Source organism: Gobio gobio (genome assembly GCF_949357685.1).
Source record: "Gobio gobio genome assembly, chromosome: 11".
Classification (NCBI taxonomy): domain Eukaryota; kingdom Metazoa; phylum Chordata; class Actinopteri; order Cypriniformes; family Gobionidae; genus Gobio; species Gobio gobio.
Window position 1 is genome coordinate 42,329,475 of NC_137104.1, and position 22,212 is coordinate 42,351,686.

At 38.0% G+C, this 22,212-nt stretch overlaps 1 long non-coding RNA gene across 1 annotated transcript; it reads left to right on the forward strand.

Annotated features, from left to right (window-relative positions):
* Positions 1 to 8,567: 8,567 nt before the first annotated feature.
* On the forward strand, positions 8,568 to 21,429 carry LOC307133852. The gene is made up of 3 exons (XR_013817495.1): positions 8,568 to 8,789; positions 8,925 to 9,041; positions 14,780 to 21,429. It is a non-coding gene; the product is annotated as an uncharacterized lncRNA (long non-coding RNA).
* Positions 21,430 to 22,212: the final 783 nt, after the last annotated feature.

Here is a 22,212-nt window from a genome sequence, read left to right on the forward strand (position 1 = left end):
GACAAATAATTTTTTTAATTTTAAGACTGCTAAAAATTCAGCGTTGCCATTACAGGAATAAATGACATTTTATGATTTATAAAAAAAATAAAATTTAATTATACTATTTAACAATATTGCTGTTTTTATGGCTTTTTTTTTTAAATAAATAAATGCAGCATTGGGGAGCAGAAGAGACTTTTTTCTAAAACATCATTGTATGCTGGGAGAAACCAAGCTTTTCAAAACTTTAAATAATTTGATCCAATTGATTGGCAAAATGATTCGCTGTTTCCGCTGTTTCCAGCGAAACTCCACACGATGGTGACACCTGCTGGTCAAAAGAGTGCAAATGCAGCGAGAACTCAGCCCAAAACATGCATAAAAACACCCTTTACAGACCAAACTGTTTTATTGACTGTGTAATCTATTAAATGCAATTAAGAAATCATCAAATACCATTATAATATAAAGTGTCTATTGTGTCTTATTTTATTAATTTGAGGGGCTAAAGTGCAGTTCATAGTATGTCCACGAGAGGGGCATGTTACACATGGATATGTTTCTGCACATTATACAGACCTTTTCCTAACGAGTGTGCCCCTATCTTACCTGTTTGATATTAAAAACTCAGTTATTGGATAAGGTGGGGGTCCTAGGACATGTTTGAGAAGCATTGGTGTGTAGACAATTGGCACAACACTGCATATTTTTGATGATATTATATTTTCAAATAACAGTCCCTGCAAGGCATTTGATTAACCCTCTATGGTACGCAATATGATTTCAATGAGGAGAAAAATATTTGTGGTGTTTTTCCTGCTTAAAATAGAACACTATAACAATAGCAATACAAAAATTTCATAATTGTTTTATTTTTTAAAAGTTTGTTGCCACAAGGCAACATTGTACCACAAATGACAAATTTAAACATGTGACATTTTCTTGTAGAAAAAAGAAATATTTAACCAATTCTTTAACCAGACTCCTGAACAAACACATTTATCCAGTTTATAATGTATTACAAATTTCATATTTAATAAAAAAGTAACATTTCAAATTCAGCTGTTGCTCTCAGACAACATTGAACCATCACATCAAGTTATCATGTCAAGTTATCATATCCATCTTCATCCTCATCTCCATCTTCGATCTCTCCCTACCGGATTGTCACTATGACCTCATCTTCCTCATCACATGACACCTCTTCCTCACCCTCATCAGTTGTGTTTTATACCTTTTTTTGTATCCAATCTAGTGTGTCTGGTATGGCCTTATGCGATTCCATTATGGTACAATGTTGCCTTGAGGCAATACACAGTTTTTTATTATGTACTCTAAAACATTTGATGATATATAATGTAAAGTTCTTGAAAATACTTCTTTACTTATCAGTGAAGGTGACTCATATTTTTTGTGGGTGATTAACTGGACGGAAATTAGTGAAAAATTCACTTTTCATTGGAGAAAATATGGAGCCATGTGACCTGTGCACATGTGCTGAAACAGGACACAAAATGGACCCCTGTGGGCAGTTTTTTGCATATTCATTGATTAGTATTTGTGTTCTTCTTCCCTAAGATAGGATTGACCAATAAATTGGTGTTTCATTTAATTAAAAATAAACTAAAATAGACTATGTTGCTTGGAGGCAACACCGTACCATATCCTGTAAAACACATCAATAATTACAGTTTATTATAAAACCGTTTAGAGTGCAGCTACATTATATAACAACCATTATATTATATTGTAATATAATGTAGCTAATATAATGTAATATACTATAATGTATCATAATATATTACATCATATTATATTATTATATTATTTACTGACTGCTTACTGACAAAAATGCACATTTAGTGAATGTTTAACTTTACCTGACTAAGTTTTTGTATAACTGGGAATTATCTGAGCTCATTGAGCTCACAGATGTAAATCATTTATTGTGTCTTGTGTGTTTGATGTGTTCTTAAGCTTGTCATGGTATTTTCATGGTATTAGTATAGGTCACTTTGACTAAGCAAATAATTTCAAGTATTGAATATTCTATATTTAATTAATGTAATGATATGCAATAATTATACAATTTGTGTCATCTTTCTTTATATTCCTGTAAATCTCTGACTTCCTTAAAATAACACATACACATATTTATTTTAATATTTATGTGCTATAAATGCACAATCTGTGCATCACTTTATCAAATAAATATTCACACGAAGGTTGTGCAGCTTTAAAGATCAACAAGTACATTTTAGTCCACTGAAAATACCAATAAACTTCCATTTTATGTGCAGGGCGCCAAGTTCAGTCAGTGGAAAGATGGGTCAATCGCCGTGTAAAGCTTCACAATTCAATTTTCAGACCATATAGTGCAAATGCAAAAAATAAAATAGTGAAACAAACGTCCATTTTTTCCATTTTCTCGGTTACTTCATCAGTGGATTTTTGCCATTTTCTCTCCTTTTTTCAAATTTCCTTTTGCTAAATTATGACTTAAGAAATTATCTTTTGAATAAATTGAAATCTTACCGATTTTATTTTCCTTCTATTTTTTCCCCCAATTTACGTGGACTGTGCCATATAGCGGACTGTTTTACATCGTTTATGTAGGCTATAGCCTGCGTGCACGTTGAGAAGTAACTTATAGTTTAAAAGGCTAACACAGAGGACGCCATAGTTTTTATTGTTAATAACTGTGCTAAATGTAAAATTCAGGTCTGGCCATCGGGAGCAGCGGGCAAACCGGTGGCCTGGCTACTTATTTCGCCCGCTGCTTTGTATTTATCTATAGCCTACTTATTTGTTATTAGTGCACGCACACACACACACACACACACACACACACACACACACACACACACACACACACACACACACTCACGTGCACGCATGCACGCATGCACACACACACACACACACACACACACACACACACACACACACACACACACACACACACACACACACACACACACACACACACACACACCTACTTTATTATATTGATGCATGCCTCGATGTACCCGAATGATTTAAGGACTCGCCATTTGATAATTAACGGCTTGTAATGAACCGAGTTAATGACTGCTAAATTTAAGGGCACGAGAAGATGTGAGAAGCAGTATATTCAATAAAAAGTTCAATGTTGCCGTGGAAACGAAGAATGATGATCACTCAGTGAAAACAATAACATCGGCAAAGGAGTTTATTTAGGCCCAAATATTTTGTATGTTTGCATGTAGGCTAGGCTAAGATGTGAATAAAAGCTAACAAAAATTTTGCCGAACTTTATAGCCTAACTTTAACAAAATTATAAAGAAAGAAAAAGTGAAAAGACAGTCACAGACATAGGCTACCAATTCAGATAGATTTTAAACATTAATAATAACTTCTTCTACTCTACAAGAAGAAAAAGTGAAAAAAGAGAGAGAGCATTTTCTTGTGGTGCCCCCCTGAGCACTTGGTGCCCTATGCGCAGCGCGTGATGCGCGTAATGGGAGCGGCGGCACTGTGCATTTGTCACACTTCCATGTCTGAAAAGCAGAAGCAAGCTCAGCGTAAAATAGACTCTTCCGCTGCCTGTATCAGTGGCAGTGCCCATAGCACGAAAGTATCGTAATTTATTGATGTAGCCTGCAGTTCATAACAGCCACGGGTAACAGGTGCCATGGACCGCTCATGTTCGCATCAGTGGTAAAACTTTAACCTAGAAATCACGGACCCCGGTGCACAAATATCATAACTATCTAAAATAGGCCTACTGTAATATATTGTATGTTATACTGTAATACATACAGTGAGGAAAATAAGTATTTGAACACCCTGCTATTTAGCAAGTTCTCCCACTTAGAAATCATGGAGGGGTCTGAAATTGTCATCGTAGGTGCATGTCCACTGTGAGAGACATAATCTAAAAAAAAAATAATCCAGAAATCACAATATATGATTTTTTTTAAACTATTTATTTGTATGATACAGCTGCAAATAAGTATTTGAACACCAGAGAAAATCAATGTTAATATTTGGTACAGTAGCCTTTGTTTGCAATTACAGAGGTCAAACGTTTCCTGTAGTTTTTCACCAGGTTTGCACTGCAGGAGGGTTTTTGGCCCACTCCTCCATACAGATCTTCTCTAGATCAGTCAGGTTTCTGGCCTGAGTTTGAGCTCCTCCAGAGATTGTCTATTGGGTTTAGGTCTGGAGACTGGCTAGGCCACGCCAGAACCTTGATATGCTTCTTACAGAGCCACTTTTTGGTTATCCTGGCTGTGTGCTTCGGGTCATTGTCATGTTGGAAGACCCAGCCTCGACCCATCTTCAATGCTCTAACTGAGGGAAGGAGGTTGTTCCCCAAAATCTCGCAATACATGGCCCCGGTCATCCTCTCCTCAATTCAGTGCAGTCGCCCTGTCCCATGTGCAGAAAAACACCCCCAAAGCATGATGCTACCCCCCCCCCCCCCCATGCTTCACAGTAGGGATGGTGTTCTTGGGATGGTACTCATCATTCTTCTTCCTCCAAACACATTAAGTGGAATTATGACCAAAAAGTTCTATTTTGGTCTCATCTGACCACATGACTTTCTCCTATGACTGCTCTGGATCATCCAAATGGTCATTGGCAAACTTAAGACGGGCCTGGACATGTGCTGGTTTAAGCAGGGGAACCTTCCGTGCCATGCATGATTTCAAACCATGACGTCTTAGTGTATTACCAACAGTAACCTTGGAAACGGTGGTCCCAGCTCTTTTCAGGTCATTGAGCAGCTCCTCCCGTGTAGTTCTGGGCTGATTTCTCACCTTTCTTGGGATCACTGAGACCCCACGAGGTGAGATCTTGCATGGAGCTCCAGTCCGAGGGAGATTGACAGTCATGTTTAGCTTCTTCCATTTTCTAATGATTGCTCCAACAGTGGACCTTTTTTCACCAAGCTGCTTGGCAATTTCCAGCCTTGTGGAGGTGTACAATTTTGTCTCTAGCGTCTTTGGACAGCTCTTTGGTCTTGGCCATGTTAGTAGTTGGATTCTTACTGATTGTATGGGGTGGACAGGTGTCTTTATGCAGCTAACGACCTCAAACAGGTGCATCTAATTTAGGATAATAAATGAAGTGGAGGTGGACATTTTAAAGGCAGACTAACAGGTCTTTGAGGGTCAGAATTCTAGCTGATAGACAGGTGTTCAAATACTTATTTGCAGCTGTATCATACAAATAAATAGTTAAAAAATCATATATTGTGATTTCTGGATTTTTTTTTTTAGATTATGTCTCACACAGTGGACATGCACCTACGATGACAATTTCAGACCCCTCCATGATTTCCAAGTGGGAGAACTTGCAAAATAGCAGGGTTCAAATACTTATTTTCCTCACTGTATATTCTAGAAAGAAAGACGCTTTCAGCCTTACTCAAAGGCCGCGGAAACATGGCCAGTGGGTTCTTTACGCAATCCATTCCCCGCATTCTTATTTTGCTTCTTATGTATTAAACATACAGGCCATTAGTTTATGAAACCTTGATCAAAATTAAAATACAATTTATAGAAAAAGAAATTCACTTTAAAGAAATGATTTCTGCAAAACAACACTCAATAAAAATCATGTCTGACCCCACTCCATGTCTCCAGACATATTGCACGTCTTATAGCCAATATCTTACTCATGCTGCTCACTTTTCATCATCAACATATGAAATTAAAACAATAATACAATAGGCTAATATTTAAACATATAGCCTAACTATGAATCTAAATAGACTACGTTTTGCATTTAGCCTACTCCACTCCAAACGCTTCAAAAATGTATTTTGTTTATTAACGCAAAGTTTTTAATTTCAAATTTAATTTCTAAATTCAGTTCATATTTCCAACAGACGAAATTCCGAGCCAAAATAACGAAGTGGTGAAAAAAACTGCAAAAATGAAAAATATTAAAGAATTTGCGTGCGCTTTTGTCGGCATGAGTAAGATAGGCTATAAGACGCGCAATATGTCTGGAAACATGGAGTGGGGTCAGACATGATTTTTGTTGAGTGTTGTTTTGCAGAAATCATTTCTTTGAAGTGAATTTCGTTTTCTATCAATTGTATTTTAATTTTGATCAAGGTTCATCTAATTGCCTGTATATTTAATACATAAGAAGCAAACCAAGAACGCCGGGAATGGATTGACATGTGTAACGAACCCACTGGCCATGTTTCCGCGGCCTTTGAGTATAGCCTAAGGCTGAAATAGCGTCTTTCTGTTTTTAATACATTTTTTGAATATATGTCTTAATTACATTAGGCCCATTATAGACAGTTATGATATTTGTGGCTGCACCGGGGTCCATCATTACTAGGTTAAAGTTACACGCTTATCATTAGTGATCCATGGCACCTGCTACCCATGGCTGTTATGAACTGCAGGCTTCAATCAATAAATTGCAACAATTCTGTGCTATGGCCACTGCTACTGATACAGGGAGCGGATGAGATATTTTTATGCTTTCAAACAAGTGTGACAAAGGCATGGGCTAAATACATTCTCTAATGTGGATACAGACATATATACACACATCACTATACAACACCTTATTAGGAGAAAATACGTTGTTTTAATGAGAAAATTGTTGTTTTTACGACATAAAATCTTGTTATTACGAGAAAAGATGTCGTTTTAACGACATAAGATTTTTTTATTTATTTATCCTTTGTTTTACCAGGGTAGTCACATTGGGACAGTAGTCTCTTTTTCATAAGATCTCATTATCATGACATAATTGTGTGAAAAAAAAAAAAATGTATGTGGCAGCAATGCGTCACCGTAATATTTACATAAGGCAAAATGTTTAAAATCTATCTGAATTGGTAGCCTATGTCTGTGACTGTCTTTTCACTTTTTCTTTCTTTATAATTTTGTTAAAGTTATAAAGTTCAGCAAATTTTTGTTAGCTTTTATTCACATCTTAGCCTAGCCTACATGCAAACATACAAAATATTTGGGCCTAAATAAACTCCTTTGCCGATGTTTTGACTTAGTGATCATCATCATTCTTCGTTTCCACGGCAACATTGAACTTTTCATTGAATATACTGCTTCTCACATCTTCTCTTGCCCTTAAATTTAGCAGTCATTAACTCGGTTCATTACAAGCCAGCCGAGAATGATAGGCTTTGATATGCCTATGTATATGTAGGCTATATAATGATATGCTGCAAGTCAAGAGTAGCGGATTCATAATTTGTATCGGTTAATTATCAAATGGCGAGTCCTTAAATCATTCGGGTACATCGAGGCATGCATCAATATAATAAAGTAGGTGTATGTGTGTGTGTATGTGCATGCGTGCACGTGTGTGTGTTTATGTGTGTGTTCGTGCGTGCACTAATAACAAATAAGTATAGATAAATACAAAGCAGCGGGCGAAATAAGTAGCCAGGCCACCGGTTTGCCCGCTGCTCCTGATGGCCAGACCTGAATTCTACATTTAGCACAGTTATTAACAATAAAAACTATGGCGTCCTCTGTGTTAGCCTTTTAAACTATAAGTTACTTCTCAACGTGCACGCAGGCTATAGCCTACATAAACGATGTAAAACAGTCCGCGACCTCCCCCCGCTATATGGCACAGTCCACGTAAATTGGGGGAAAAAATAGAAGGAAAATAAAATCGGTTAGATTTCAATTTATTCAAAAGATAATTTCTTAAGTCATAATTTAGCAAAAGGAAATTTGAAAAAAGGAGAGAAAATGGCAAAAATCCACTGATGAAGTAACCGAGAAAATTGAAATTTCAATATTTTATTTTTTGCATTTGCACTATATGGTCTGAAAATTGAATTGTGAATCATTACACGGACCTGGACTCAGCCAATCATCAAGCAGCCCTTACATCTCACAATAGACGACTCCACTCGAAGAAAAGAAGAAGGGGTCGTTAACAAATGCAAATGGCAAGCACGAATGGTAAATATAGCAACACAACTACTAGCATACACCCATAAACCCAGTAACTAAATTTCTCTTTTTCAACAGAACAATAGATTGGCCACGCCCACTGACGCTAATTATGCACCTGCCACTGGTCTCTCAATCGCCCACAGAAGTGGGCGGGACTAATGCAAATCGCCCACTAGTGATGTTGGGTGCGGTTGGTTCATGCTGAGCAGCCGGCTAGAAGATTGAGCCCAAACAGCATCGTCTGTTCTTCTTCAAATCTCAATTACGACAAAACTACTTGTAATTCCAAAGAGAAAGAACCCGACCACATATTAGGGGTACGTTTTATTAAATTTGCCTTTTGTTGAGCAATATTTCTGTTTTAGTCCAATTTATTTAAAGCATTTCAAATGATTTTGGTGTTTCAACAAATAGATATGATGTCCAAGGTAACAAAATCTATATAATATAACGTTTTTACAAGTAAATGTTTTAGCTTCAGGCCTATTTAAGGTTTGTTGCTTGCTGGTAAATCATTCTTACCACTGTTACTGAAGCATCTCTAAAATGCTTTGTCATGAGATGCGCCATCACTATTTTGGGAGCTGCGCGAGCTTGTCTTTTAATAGACGTTCTTCTGAGATGTTGCAATAAACATGCAGGCTGTTCATGATATAGTCATGTCGGGACCTCATCATCCACTGATTCTCTCTGGATATTGGGCGTATACCGCCGCTGCATTGTGTGAAATCACCCCACGACGCTCGAGGCATGTGTGTGTAGTTCACACACGACCCGTGACCCATGACCCGGCCAGAATTTTGACCTCACTCACGGGAAGTGATGGTAGTCTGGAGAGCTGAAGCGTTCGTCTGATATGAGGTGAAATTAATTGCATAAATACCGTTGGGTTTCTCTCAGAAACCGATCGTTTCGTGTCTTAAGACATCAATGTGTCGTCACGAGCCGCGGGGTTTAATTTGAAGTTGTCTGTCCATGTTTTTTTTACTCTAATAGAATTAGACTCCATTGACAAGCATTATATGAGTGACACACAGCAACGGTTGGAGTTAAAAATCTTCATTTGTGTTCTACTGAAGAAACGAAGACACCGACATCTTGGATGCCTTAGGGGTAAGCAGAAAAACATTAAATTTTTGTTTTTGGGTGAACTATCCCTTTAAATACTTTAGTGTATTTTGTAATTTGTATTTTGCAGGTGTGGAAAAATTAAATATAGTTTGTAACAAAATATTTTGAGGGAGTGTATTTAGAGTATTTCAAATACTTAAATACTTAAGAAAAATCACCATATGCTTATCAACATAGTAAATGATTTTGCCATATTTTCGGTCTGATGTTGGCAATGGCAATGTCCAGGTTAGATGCACGAAAATCATGTGACACCCTTAACAGCTCTGGACCGGGCTCCCTCCAAGAAGTGAACGAGTTTTGAACACAGGAGAAGAAGTGGCGCTGCTCCTCTTAACCCTCTGGGGGTCTTCATTTATGGGTCACACTCAGGGCTTTCGGGTCAAAAATGACCCGGAGGGCGGGATTAAGATAAAAAAAGATTTGAGTAAAATCAATGAAATATATTTTTGTTCAATAATATTTTTTCTTTTCTTTTTTGGTGTTTTGAGATAATTTTATGATTAATAATTAATATTTATGCAATAATTATGACCCATTTTTTCCCATTGAATATAATAAAAAAATTATATATATAAGTATTTCATTTTAGAGTCAAGCCTAGGCCTCATGAAAGCAATTTTTTAAATGAGATCGGTGCAATCCGGTGGACACATTGAGCATTTTTATCACGCAATAACACATTTTTACCACTATAGTGGATCCTGCATTGTATAAAAAAAATAAAAAAATCGTAGCTTCATCGGAATGGTCCGAAACTTGGTGACTTTATTTGTTACTTGGTATATGAACACCCAAAAAAAATTGGGGACAGGATTTGAAAATTCAAAGTGGTCGTTAAAAAAAAAAGTCACATTCAGGACCTTCGGGTCAAAAATGACCCCCATAGGAAATTAATGGGAAATTAGTTTTTTTCTGCATACAATCTACAAATCACCCAGGATGCAGAAAAAAAGGACTCAACAGTGAAGGGGTGAATCTCTAAAACATCAAGAGTGCAAAACAGACAAAAAAACTCACACACACAAATTAACACGTGCCATTCCAAAAGCTTTTTGTGTGTGTGTGTGTGTGTGTGGGTGTGAGTTTTTTGTCTGTTTTGCACTCTTGATGTTTTAGAGATTCACCCCTTCACTGTTGAGTCCTTTTTTTCTGCGTCCTGGCTGATTTGTAGATTGTATGCACAAAAAAACTCTGTATTTTCATATTTCCTATATGGGGGTCATTTTTGACCCGAAGACCCTGAGTGTGACTATTTTTTTACGACCACTTAGACTTTTCAAATCCTTTTTTGTGTGTTCATATACCAAGTACCAATAAAGTCACCAAGTTTCGGACCATTCCGATGAAGCTACGATTTTTAACATTAAAAAAAAAAAATAATTAGGGTCAGAAATGACCGAAGACCTCCAGAGGGTTAAAAACGGCATTAAGGTAAAGTGTTTTGTGAAAAATATACAGTCTACACACATATTGCACACTGAACGGCATTATAGAGAAAATTGTGCCTTATGAGATCAATGCACTGTGTTGTCATTCAGAAAAGGACATCATATCTATTATGAAACTATTTAAAATATTTAGTGAAATGCCCATGCTTTTTTATTTTGCTACTTTGCCATTTTGAATTGACACATTTCTCATATTTGTGCTATTGACTGATTTTTGTATTTTCAAAATACTAATTACTTGTATTTTATTTAAATACATTTTTCACATCAGTATTTTGTATTTTATTTTGTTACATTTCATGAGCCAGTATTTGTAGTTTGTAACAAAATAGTTTTTGATGTATTTGTGCCCACCTCTGGTACCAGATACCACAGCACACCTTCAGGGGTGTAGTGGAGTCCATGCCATGACGGGTCAGGGCTGACAGCAAAAGTTATCCAACACAATATTAGAAAAATGGTCATAATGTTATACCTTTTTTTTTTTTTTTTTTTTAATCTGTCATAATTTAGTCACCCTGATTTTTCCAAAACAATGCAACTTTCTTTCTTTAGTAGAACACAAAAGGTGATGTTAGGAAGAATGACAGCCTCAGTCCCAATTCACATTCATTGTATAGACAAAATAATGCAATGAAATGGGAATGGTGACTAAGGCTGTCAGTTCCACACATTCTGCCTAACATCTCCTTTTGTGTTACACATAAAAAAAGAACGGCATACAAGTTTTGAGGGTGAGAAAATAATGACAGAATTTTTCTTCTTATTCTTATTGTACAAGCAACCTGCCATTAGTATCCAAATCCTGTTCTGGCATCAGTTTAAAATTAGTTCTAGATATAGACAGATGATGACGATGATGAATTTGGATCAATGGACATTTGGATGAACAAAAAGTTGGAAAAGACCAAAGACTGCATTTGTGTGGATGTTCCAATGCATGTCATTCTAAGCTTCAGGCGAGAGGAAAATATTTAGAAATATAGGGCTAAATAAAGGAATTATATAGGGGTACATTTGACCTGCTGGCGGTTTCAGGTATAAATTGCGGTTTTATAAATCTGTTTTTATCTAACTGATTTTTAACAACGGATCAATCATTGACTGGGAGACTTGGATGTTTTATTGAAAATCTGTTATGTATATTTGAAAAACAGCCATGGGTACATTTTAAGGACCTTAACCTCAACCTGTAGGCTACCATCTAGAGTTTCATGACAGAACTTTTTATTTGCTTTTGGGTAACTATTCCGATATACTTCAAGATTGACCCAAATCTTTCTAACAATACAAGAATAGATTCTTTAACCTAAATAACAAATGGGGGTGTCATGCTCCAAACTATATTATTATTACTTTTATTGTCCACAGGCTCTGGTCTCATTTATTGTAGTGGTATGCTTTAGAAAGGCTCGACAATGCACTGAAGTTTGCTACCATGTAGATAGAGATTTTAAACTGTTTTATTTCAGGAAGCACAAAATAGTACTTTGGCTATGAGAAACCTTTGAAGTGAAAAGGCAAAGACAGTTAAAAAGCATTTATTTTGTATTCCTTGAAGGCATTTATTTACAGGGGTCATATATACAGATTGGTCACAAAGCACTATATAATAATAATAATAATAATACATTTTATTTGTAACGCACTTTACATTAAACAAAATCTCAAAGTGCTACAGATTTAAAACAAAAAAAATTAAATAAATAAGAATAAATAAAACTGAAAAATAAAGTAACAAATTAATCAAAAGCTCTGCTAAAAAGGTGGGTTTTAAGACCACATTTAAAAACATCAACAGTCTGTGGGATCCGCAAGTGGTCAGGGAGAACATTCCACAGACGGGGGGCTGCTGAGCAGAAGGCCCGATCTCCCATAGTACAGTGTTTGGTCGTGGGGGTTTGTAGAAGTAAGTTGGGATTCCATTCTGACCCCCAGGTTGGTGACTGATGTAGAAAGTGGAATGTCCTGATCAGAGAAAGCAATGCTGGTGATAACGGATTTCCGGACCTGAAGTGGAGTGCCGACTAGAATTGCTAGTCTTGGAGCTGTTTAGCTGCAGAAAGTTTTCCTTCATCCACGCCTTTATCTCATCAAGGCAAGTGATCAAAGTGGATGGAGTGAGGTCAGCAGAGGGGGAAGAATTTGTCCTAAGGTAAAGTTGAGTGTCATCAGCATAGCAGTGAAAAGAAATCCCATGCCGGCTGATGACACGGCCAAGGGGGAGCATGTAGAGGATGAACAGGATGGGGCCGAGCACTGAGCCTTGAGGGACACCGCAGGTGACGCTGTGAAACAGGGATGTAGCTTCTCCCAACACAACATATTCAGTTCTCCCAGTGAGATACGATGAGAACCAGTTGTGGACAGAGTCAGAGAGCCCGAAGGTGGAATGTAAGCGGTGAGGGAGGATGTTATGATCAACCGTATCGAAAGCTGCAGATAAGTCCAGGAGGATGAAAAGGGATGGGGAACCAGCATCTGCCGCCATCAAAAGGTCGTTTGTGACCCTGACCAAAGCTGTTTCTGTGCTGTGCCCCGTGCGGAAACCAGACTGAAATGTCTTATACAGATTGTTTTGTTTTAAATGGACCTGAAGCTGTGCAGCAACAACTTTGTCCAGCACCTTAGAGAGGAATGTAAGGTTGGAGATGGGTCTGTAGTTGTCAGTAATATCTGGGTCTAAAGTGGGTTTTTTAAGAAGTGGTCTGATGATAGCAGTTTTGAGTGATGAAGGAACATGGCCAGCCTGGTTATAAGGGGACTTAAGACACAGAGGTTAGATTTTACCAAGGCTGTGGGAAAAGGATCCAGTGCACAGGTGGATGGTTTCATCTTTCTGATGATGTCCTCAACCTCGCGCTGTGTGATGATGGAGAAGCAGCAGAGATGTTGGAAAGTCCCAGGCTGTGGATCGACAGTCGGGACAGGCAGAGCGGAGGTGCTAAGAAAGGTGAAAGGGGATGTTGTCTACTTTGTTCTTAAAAAAGGTCATGAACTTATTGCACCTTTCTTCTGTGGCTTCTGAAAAAGAGTGAGTTTGTGGTTTGAGGATGTGGTTTATAGTGGAGAAAAGTTTCTTGGAGTTTCCAGGGTTATTATTAATGATGCAAGAGTAGAACTGCGACTGAGCATCTCTCAATGACCTTGCGTACGCCTTCTGATGTTCTCTATAAGCTAGCCTATGAATAGTGAGTGCTGAAAGCTTGAGACGCCTCTCTAGTACACGCCCAACCGTCTTCATCTTCCGGAGTTCGTCTGTGGACCAGGGGGCTGAACGCGAGAAGGTGACCATTCTAGTTCTGACAGGGGCGTGAAGATCCAGAATGCTGCTCAGAGATTGGTTGTAGAAGTCAACCGAGTCCGTGACTGAGGAGAGATCAGCAGAGGAGAGTTGCTGGAGGTCTACAGCTAGAGTGTCTTGGTTAATCTTTTTCAGGTTTCTGAAGCAAATTTGATGAGTATCATTGGTATGGGAAGAGGGGCGTGGCAGCTCCATTGAGATGGCCTGGTGGTCAGACACACCCAGATCATACACCAAGAGGTTTCTAATATGAGGAGAGTTGGAAATGACCAAGTCCAGAGTGTGCCCCCTAGAATGAGTGGGGACATCCACATGCTGTTGGAAATTGAGGCAGTCCAATAATTGCAAAAACTCATCTGTCAGGTGGCAGGAGGGGGTATCAACATGAATATTAAAATCTCCTAATATTAAAATGTTGGCAGAAGTAGAGCAGAGAGTTGTAAGAAAGTCATGCATCTCAGTGATAAAAACAGAATTTGTTTTGGGAGGCCGATAAATAAGGAGTATTGTCAAAGAAAAAGCAAACAGCCGATATTTAGAAGAGATAGCAATAGGTGAGTAAATGTCCTTCAGATTAGAAGCAAGCTGTAACAATCCATAAAAAAAAGGTTTTAGATGTATTTAGACATAACAACAGGCGTCCTCTGCTGTCATGAGTAAATCCATTCGAACTACCAATTGCCAACGACCAACTGTAAACAGTCGAGTCATCTGAGACGATAAGATCCAAGCAACAGTCCCAATATTAGCGCTGACTGATTTTACTAGTTACTGTCAAAAAAATACAAATAAAATCTAAAACATTACAATTTAAACCAAAGTCGGGTGGAAAAGCGGCGAACAGACAACGCCAGTGTCCTCTCCCCCTCGTTGCTAGGCAACTGATCACATACATAAAGATGACTTGTCTTGACTTCTAAAAACAGAGTAAATGTGTCTGTGATGACTTGATGACTTCTTTCCAGTCTTCAGTCATGTTCTTGCTCAGACGTGGACCGGCTCTGAGATCTCTGATGTGGTGTCTTGAGTTCCCTGTCAGGTTGGGGTTGGACTTCAGGCTTCGGGTCAAGTCTCGAGCTCAAGCCCTCCACCAAGGTCAGCAAGTATGTTATTTCCTATCCAATACAAAGATCAAATGAACAAGTTTAATCATGAATGTTTTTTTAGAGGTGATTTACAACAGAATTGAATCACAGGTTCTGTTATTTTATCTGTTTATTACTACAGTGATGCCACTTTGAAACAATCTGTATCGGATAAAGCGCTATAAAAATGAGGGTAACGTGACTTGGCTATAGCAAGAACATTACAATGAACACAAATTTGAAATCCTCACTACAAATAATCCAGAAATGAAGACAAATTATAATAATCCTACTCTGTCTGTTACACTTCCTCACACCTGAAATCACTGATCGAGTGAATCTCCTGATCGTCTCCTATCTACAGTAGAGCAGTCATTTGTAATCCATTTATGTTGTAACATCTGCTCTAACGTCGGACGTTTAGTTGGATCCCGGGCTAGGCACTGCCCAATCAGATCAGTGCATCCTGTACAAATTTGAATAAGGAGAAAGCTGGTTAGTCATGACCATCTAAAACATGATTAATAAAATGTCAAATGTTCCTCATCTTTAAAGTTTGTGAAGTATATAGTTTTTGTAACCCTAGCGAAATTACAAAATTAAACAAAACCTTGCCCCTTTCTTGCATCGCGTCCTCCCCAACTTAAACATCACAAACGCAGCTCTAACTGGTTCTTGTGAAGGCATGTTTCAGGTCCAACATATCAGGAATACTTTTAGCTGTGTTGCATTTGCCTTTATGAAAATGTGTCTTTCTGAACGGGTGCATGATGATGATGTAGGGAATTGAAGCATGCTTTGTGGCGCGTATAGCATCACAATGCTCTGTTCACTTTTGACGCCTTCATGACCCTTTTAATCTTTGAAGGTATAAATGGAGCGAATTTTGGCTTTCACTTCTCTAACTAAAGCTGAATTTATTTTCCCGTGGCTCCGCCTGCTACAGTAGCCACGCCCCAAACTCTCGCTATATGTACATGCTTCACCTTAAATGTTTCTGTACAGAGCCTTATCGATATTTTTCACTCACCTATGGATAAGTTGGCGTTCTGAAATCTAACTTTGGCGTTTATGATTTCTCTTCTATTGCGAAAAGGACGACATCCGTTCACCATCTCGTACAACAGCACTCCTAGAGCCCAGACGTTTGCTGGTACGGCGTGGAATCTAGGTTCTGTGAAGACTTCAGGTGGGCAGTGATCCTGTAATCCTGTGAGCAAGACATTTGCACATTGTTGAACTTTTCTTTTAAAGCATCAGAATAATTAGTAAGTCACTACATTCAGGTTTCCACACTCCCAAAATGCTCACCAAGGTATACGTCGCTCTCGTAGCCATCACTACTGAATAGCTGACCGCACCCAAAGTCTATCAGCTTGAGCTCGAGGGTGTTTTTCTTCAACAGGAAATTCTGTGCATGAATGTCACTGTGGAACACACCATGCTCGATGCAGTGTTGTACCGCCAGCACAGCCTGTCGCATGAAGACCTGTGCTACTGTTTCACACAGTTCAGGATGACGAGTGATGACGTCCTGCAAGCTCTCGCAGGGTTCGGGGTACTCCAAAATTAGGGTGAATTTCCGAGGGTGTTCAAACCACTCGTACAGTTGTATGACGTGGGGGCTAATGGGTTCCCGCCTCATCATCAGCAGCAGCGCCACTTCTGTAACGAGAGGTTCGGGATGCCCAGGCTAGAGAAAAGTAGTAGACAGAAGGTTAGCAGGGAAAAAAATACGGAAGAAAACACATAAACATTTATAAATGTAATTTTCTTTGATCTTTTTAGATACGTTCAAACGAGACTTTTTTCAGCTCAAAGTTATTTGGTGGCTCATTTGTCATATCACATTTACACCTTATAAAGGTGTATTAACTACAGTCATCTGCACTTAAACAACTAAATACATATTCAGGTTTTGGCCAACTTACAATAGCAAGATAAAGAAAATTGTCAAGTTTGCTCATCCGCTTGATGGCAACCTGCAAAAAAAAACAAATACAGTGTTATTAACAGTAACAGTGTGCAAGGTCAGGTGCTTGAATAGAGTATTAAACCATCTGTGAATTGTTTTACATATGTTTTGATGCATGCATAAGCAAAATGCTTGTACAATTTGGTAAGATTTACCTTTTTGCCATCAAATTTGCGTGTTCCCTCGTACACACTGCCAAATGTTCCGGATCCAATCATCTCTCTCACATTATAGAGAGACTTAAAGGACTCTGAAAAACAAACAGACAAATATGAGCTTGCTAGATCCACTGTTTTATTTTTTTTTAAATATCAGTGCTGGTTGTGTCGAGAAAATAAGAATAATATTCTCTGAAAACAAGCCTCAAGATATTTTAGAGGAAAACAAGATGACAATACAGTTTAGAAATGTTGGAGAAATAATGACTGGCGATTTACCGTTATTTGGCTCGACGCCGGAGTGCTCTGGCACAGGTGAGGACGACTTAGGATCAGGTTCTGGCTCCAGATCTGGTGGAGGGACAAAAGGCTCCACAACATTCACGGCACTGAGGCAACAGCAGCAGAAAGGACTCTTCACGGCCTTCCAGAGCCTCCTGAGGAAAGAACGAATCCTTTGCCTCTTCCTGCATTCAGTAGGCGTTTCTGAAATTAAGAAAATCAATTGAAAATACTATTAGAAACATCTCTGATGTCAAATTGAGGAATGATTTAATGACAAAACTTATTTTACTGTTAAATTCTTATCTGTAATGTCACAAATCCAAAGTAATGGAAATATTTCCAAGCTATCTGCCTTTGACAATTCAAGAGCAATAAGTTGTGAAAAATAATTCTATCAGGGATCGTTTGCTGTCTGAGAAGCGGCTTTCTGTGCGTGTGTTTCGGGTGTGTGTCAGACAGTGCAAGTACCATTGAGTTCATGGCTGATTGAGAACATTGCTAAGGTTCCCATTAAGTTTAGAAAATGTTCCGTGAACATATAAAAAAAAAAAAATGTCCAATGTTTTTCTTGGTTAAAAGAACATTTCTGTTTTATAATTTATGGCGACGTTACTTTTGAACGTTCTTTGAAAATGTTAGACGAACGTCTAATTAAAATATCTCTTTAAAAAAATAATCTGAAAGAAAATTTCAGCTAAATTTTGCTGAGCAACAGTAAATGTGACTGGACATTAACAAGCAATCTTGCGTATTAAATAGTAAAATCTCATTCTGTACACTTTACACTGGCCAGCCTTATATCAATCTCACCTGTTGAGCTGATGTTCACAGGAGAAGCCTCCATGGCACCCTGAGCAGTTCGGCCACTTGAGGTCTCTGTTGGCTCTACAGGAACTTGACCTGGCAGTGGAGGGCAGAACCACCCTTCGAGGCTGTCGGACCTGGACAAATAGCAGTCGCTGCAACTGTCCTGTTCGTATCGGCTCTCCCAGCTTTCACTACTGCTAGGGCTTAACAAATGCCTCTCTAGGTTGTTCAACTGCCTCTCTAGATTGTTTAACTGCCCCTCTAGATCGTCCTCAGGGAGGGCCAAAGATGATGAGGGCATGATCCCTGGTGAAGAATCTGTGGAAGAGATTTTTTTTAATAATGTCCGTGGTCACATCAAATTGCTACTTTTTTTCAACTTTCTATTTTCAAGGATAAATAATTTATTAACTTCTTTAATAAAAGCCTATTCTGACCTCTGTGAGAGCATCTAGATGAAGTGGACGGGCGTCCATCTTCTGGGCTCTGCCGGCTGCCGCTCTGCCACTTCCACTTCCTCTTCCTGTCAGCCTGACCTGTGGACACAGAAACAGATATCTCACAAGACAGGGGGGTTAAATATCCAGGAATCTTCTGTGTCTCTGCTGGGTCCTGCAGCGGCTCCTCCTGGTCCCGGCCACCAGAAGCGGGTCTCCAAACCTCCTGACCAGCCTTCTGAGAGAAAGTAGCTCCACTGGATCTGGAGCGGCCCGAAGCTGGAATATTGCAGACATCACATAGTTAGGATATTCGTACTAGGGATGCCACAAGTCTCAATATAATATTGAACCGTTCGGTACAGCATTCACGGTTCAATACGCGCTTGTGAATTGCGTTTTTTTTCCCGGAGTTGCGCTGAATCGGCCTATAAAACCCCGCTCTAGAATCTTTATTGGGAAGCAGCAGCATAGCATATAATGCCGTAAGATCTCTGGTCAAACAAATGATTGTCTGAAAGCGGTGTCAAATAAATATCTGATATATCATTGGTTAAAAACGTAAACACGCCTCCACGATGTGCTGTGTCATATCATAACGTTAAATAGGATGTCAGACGCTCAGGCCTCATTTAATCCGGAATGGACAAAAGAGCACAAATTTATATCAAAAAGCACACTGTGTCACTGTGAAGTGGACGTTAGCAGTCAAGGGAAAGCCGCCATTGACCGCCATGCCAGCATGGAAAAACATAAAAGTTACAGACGAGCCGCTGGTAGGATACGTCTTCCCGTAGGTCATTTTTTCGAGAAGCAACATCACTTCAGGATGACAATCTCCGCTGCAGAGCTTTGTAAAGTCTATCATAATCATGCAGTCAAGCATCACCAGTCATACAGAAATACATAACCGAATAATCTGGCACAGTGCCAGAAAACATTACTGGACTTCTGTAAATAACAGAAATGCATAATCAAACAAATAATGAATGTGAAAAATAAATAAATAAATACACATTTCAGATAACAAAGAGCTGCTGCAGAGGGCAAACTTCTTTGTTAAGAACGGAAATATGTATTTATTTATTTTTTGCATCCATTATTTGTTTATTTATGTATTTATGTTATTCCCAGAAGTCCAGAAATGTTTTGTTTTCTGGCACTGTACACTTTGCAAAACAGGTTCCTCTCAGTGGTCAGTTTTTGAAACAGACATCACAATGTCTTGAATAAATACAAATACTGTGAACAAACACTTTTTTGCCTCTTCTGTTACAGGTCAACATCAAGATATACCTATCGTAGATCAAATTGTCTGGCAATGAATAGAGTAGGCTATTGCAGAATCACTGTATCATGATACCATCGATATGATGGACAAAATTGTATTGTAGTTGTGAGTAGGCTACACCAGAGTCCTATATGCAATTATTCTTGCCTCACTAAATTCCGCAAAGCGTTATGGAAATGGCCACCCTAATCCAATACTGAACAACGCGACATACATTCACATCACACCTTAGTGGTAGAGTTATACTCACGGAAGACGGAACACTATAGTTATTCACAATCAAGAAAGATATTTCATTATTTGCATGTGTTTTAAAGCCTTCATTCGCGTGCACGTGTGCAATGCATTGTTTTAACACGCGCTTCTCCGATCGCGCGCACTAAACGCCTGTCAAACACGTGATTACTGAACTAAGTAAGTTAGTCTAACTGCGCTAATGCTGTCAAATACACACAAGGTTAACATAAACACAGTCGGTTATGTCTAAAGTGAAAGTAAAATCGGCGTGTCTGTAGATGCACGCAGGTCTTAAATTGACAGCAGCAGTAGTTAGTGAAAACGCTGTCCTTAAATGGACAGTTCACCTCATTGTCATTATTTACTCACTTTCATGTTGTTCCAAACCTTTCATTTTAAATAAAATGGGTTAACGTTACCTTGTACAAGTTTCTTCAAATGAATTAAGCCAATCATTTTACAACATCAGACCATAAACAAATGAAAATCAAGCACTCACCGGCTTCTCTTTCACCCATGTGAGGCATCGACATCCTCCTCCAATCTGCAATAAAAAAAAACAATACAAAATACAATACAGAAAAAAGAGAATACAACACCTCAGAAATACGAAAATAAAAAAAAATAAAAAAACAAACGAAAATAAAACAAAAAGTGAAATAAAACTCCCAAACTCCTTTTAAAATAAGAAAAAAACAAAATAAAAGTGTCCCCGAAAATAATAATATGAACTTTTTAAAAACAAAACTATGTAAAGGATATATCCTCCGGTCTTCAAGAACAAATGCTCGTCTCAAAAGGTCCTCCAAACAGCTTCACAAGTTTCGCACAGAAAAATCTGCAAGTCTGCTAGCCTCGCCTCAACAACAGACAGCGATCGGTCGGGGTCGAGTTTGTTTATGCAGCTCGTAACCATAGCTCGTAACACGCGTCGCTGTAGCAACTAAAATTCAAATCAATCACACCTGAAGTCGCGTGCGCGAGCAGAGCGCGTGAGCGCATTTATTGAATAGTTTTTAATTGAATAGTTACGAACTTAATTTCGACGTTTTCTTTCATACATATGAGATTATTTTTTAATGAACAGTTTTTCTTATTATTGTTATTATAATTCGTGGAATTATTTGTGCCCAAAATCTTCATTAGATGCATTGAGCAAAAGCGTCCATTTTTTTTGCCATTTTCCGCGATTTAACCACCAAGGCCGATCAGCTTTGAGCATCATCAGTGGTGAAGAAATCCACATTAATAAAGTCCATTTATGATTTTAGTAATGAAGGAGTGGAGGTTGACTTTCATCATGTATTTTATAATAATAAGCACAAGCGCAGTGAATAATGTGTGGTAAAAAAAAAAAAAAAAAAAAAAATTACTTTAATTTAAATTACATGATTTCCTAAATTTCAGTAAAATTCAAATAACAGAATCCCAATCAAAGAAATAGCCTATATCTGAATTAAACGCCTATATTTTTTTTAACTCAATTTAAACTCTGTGGGCTAAATATGGAAAACAATATGTAAACGATGTTTGTGCGGATCTTGCATTAAAATATTTATATGAGCAAACTTAGTCATAATTTTAAGATCATGTGATGAAAAACTAACTGGGGAAAAATGTATGAATTAAAAACTTTACATTTTAAAACGTTTTAAATGGCTGAGAACGAGTGAAGTGTCATGTCGTGGGCTTGCAGGATTCCTAAGAAACAAAAGAGACTCCCAGGAGAGGATGCACAGAATCCTGAAAAAAAGCTAATGGTTTCCAACAAAATATTAAGCAGCACAACTGTTTTCAACATTGATAATAATTATAATAATAATAATAGCCTAATAAGAAGAATAAGAAGAATAATAATAAGTTATAGGCCTATTTAATAATAAATAAATCCTTATATTAGAGTGATTTCTTATATTAAAGTGATTTCTGAAGGATTTCTGACAAATAATTTTTTTAATTTTAAGACTGCTAAAAATTCAGCGTTGCCATTACAGGAATAAATGACATTTTATGATTTATAAAAAAAATAAAATTTAATTATACTATTTAACAATATTGCTGTTTTTATGGCTTTTTTTTTAAATAAATAAATGCAGCATTGGGGAGCAGAAGAGACTTTTTTC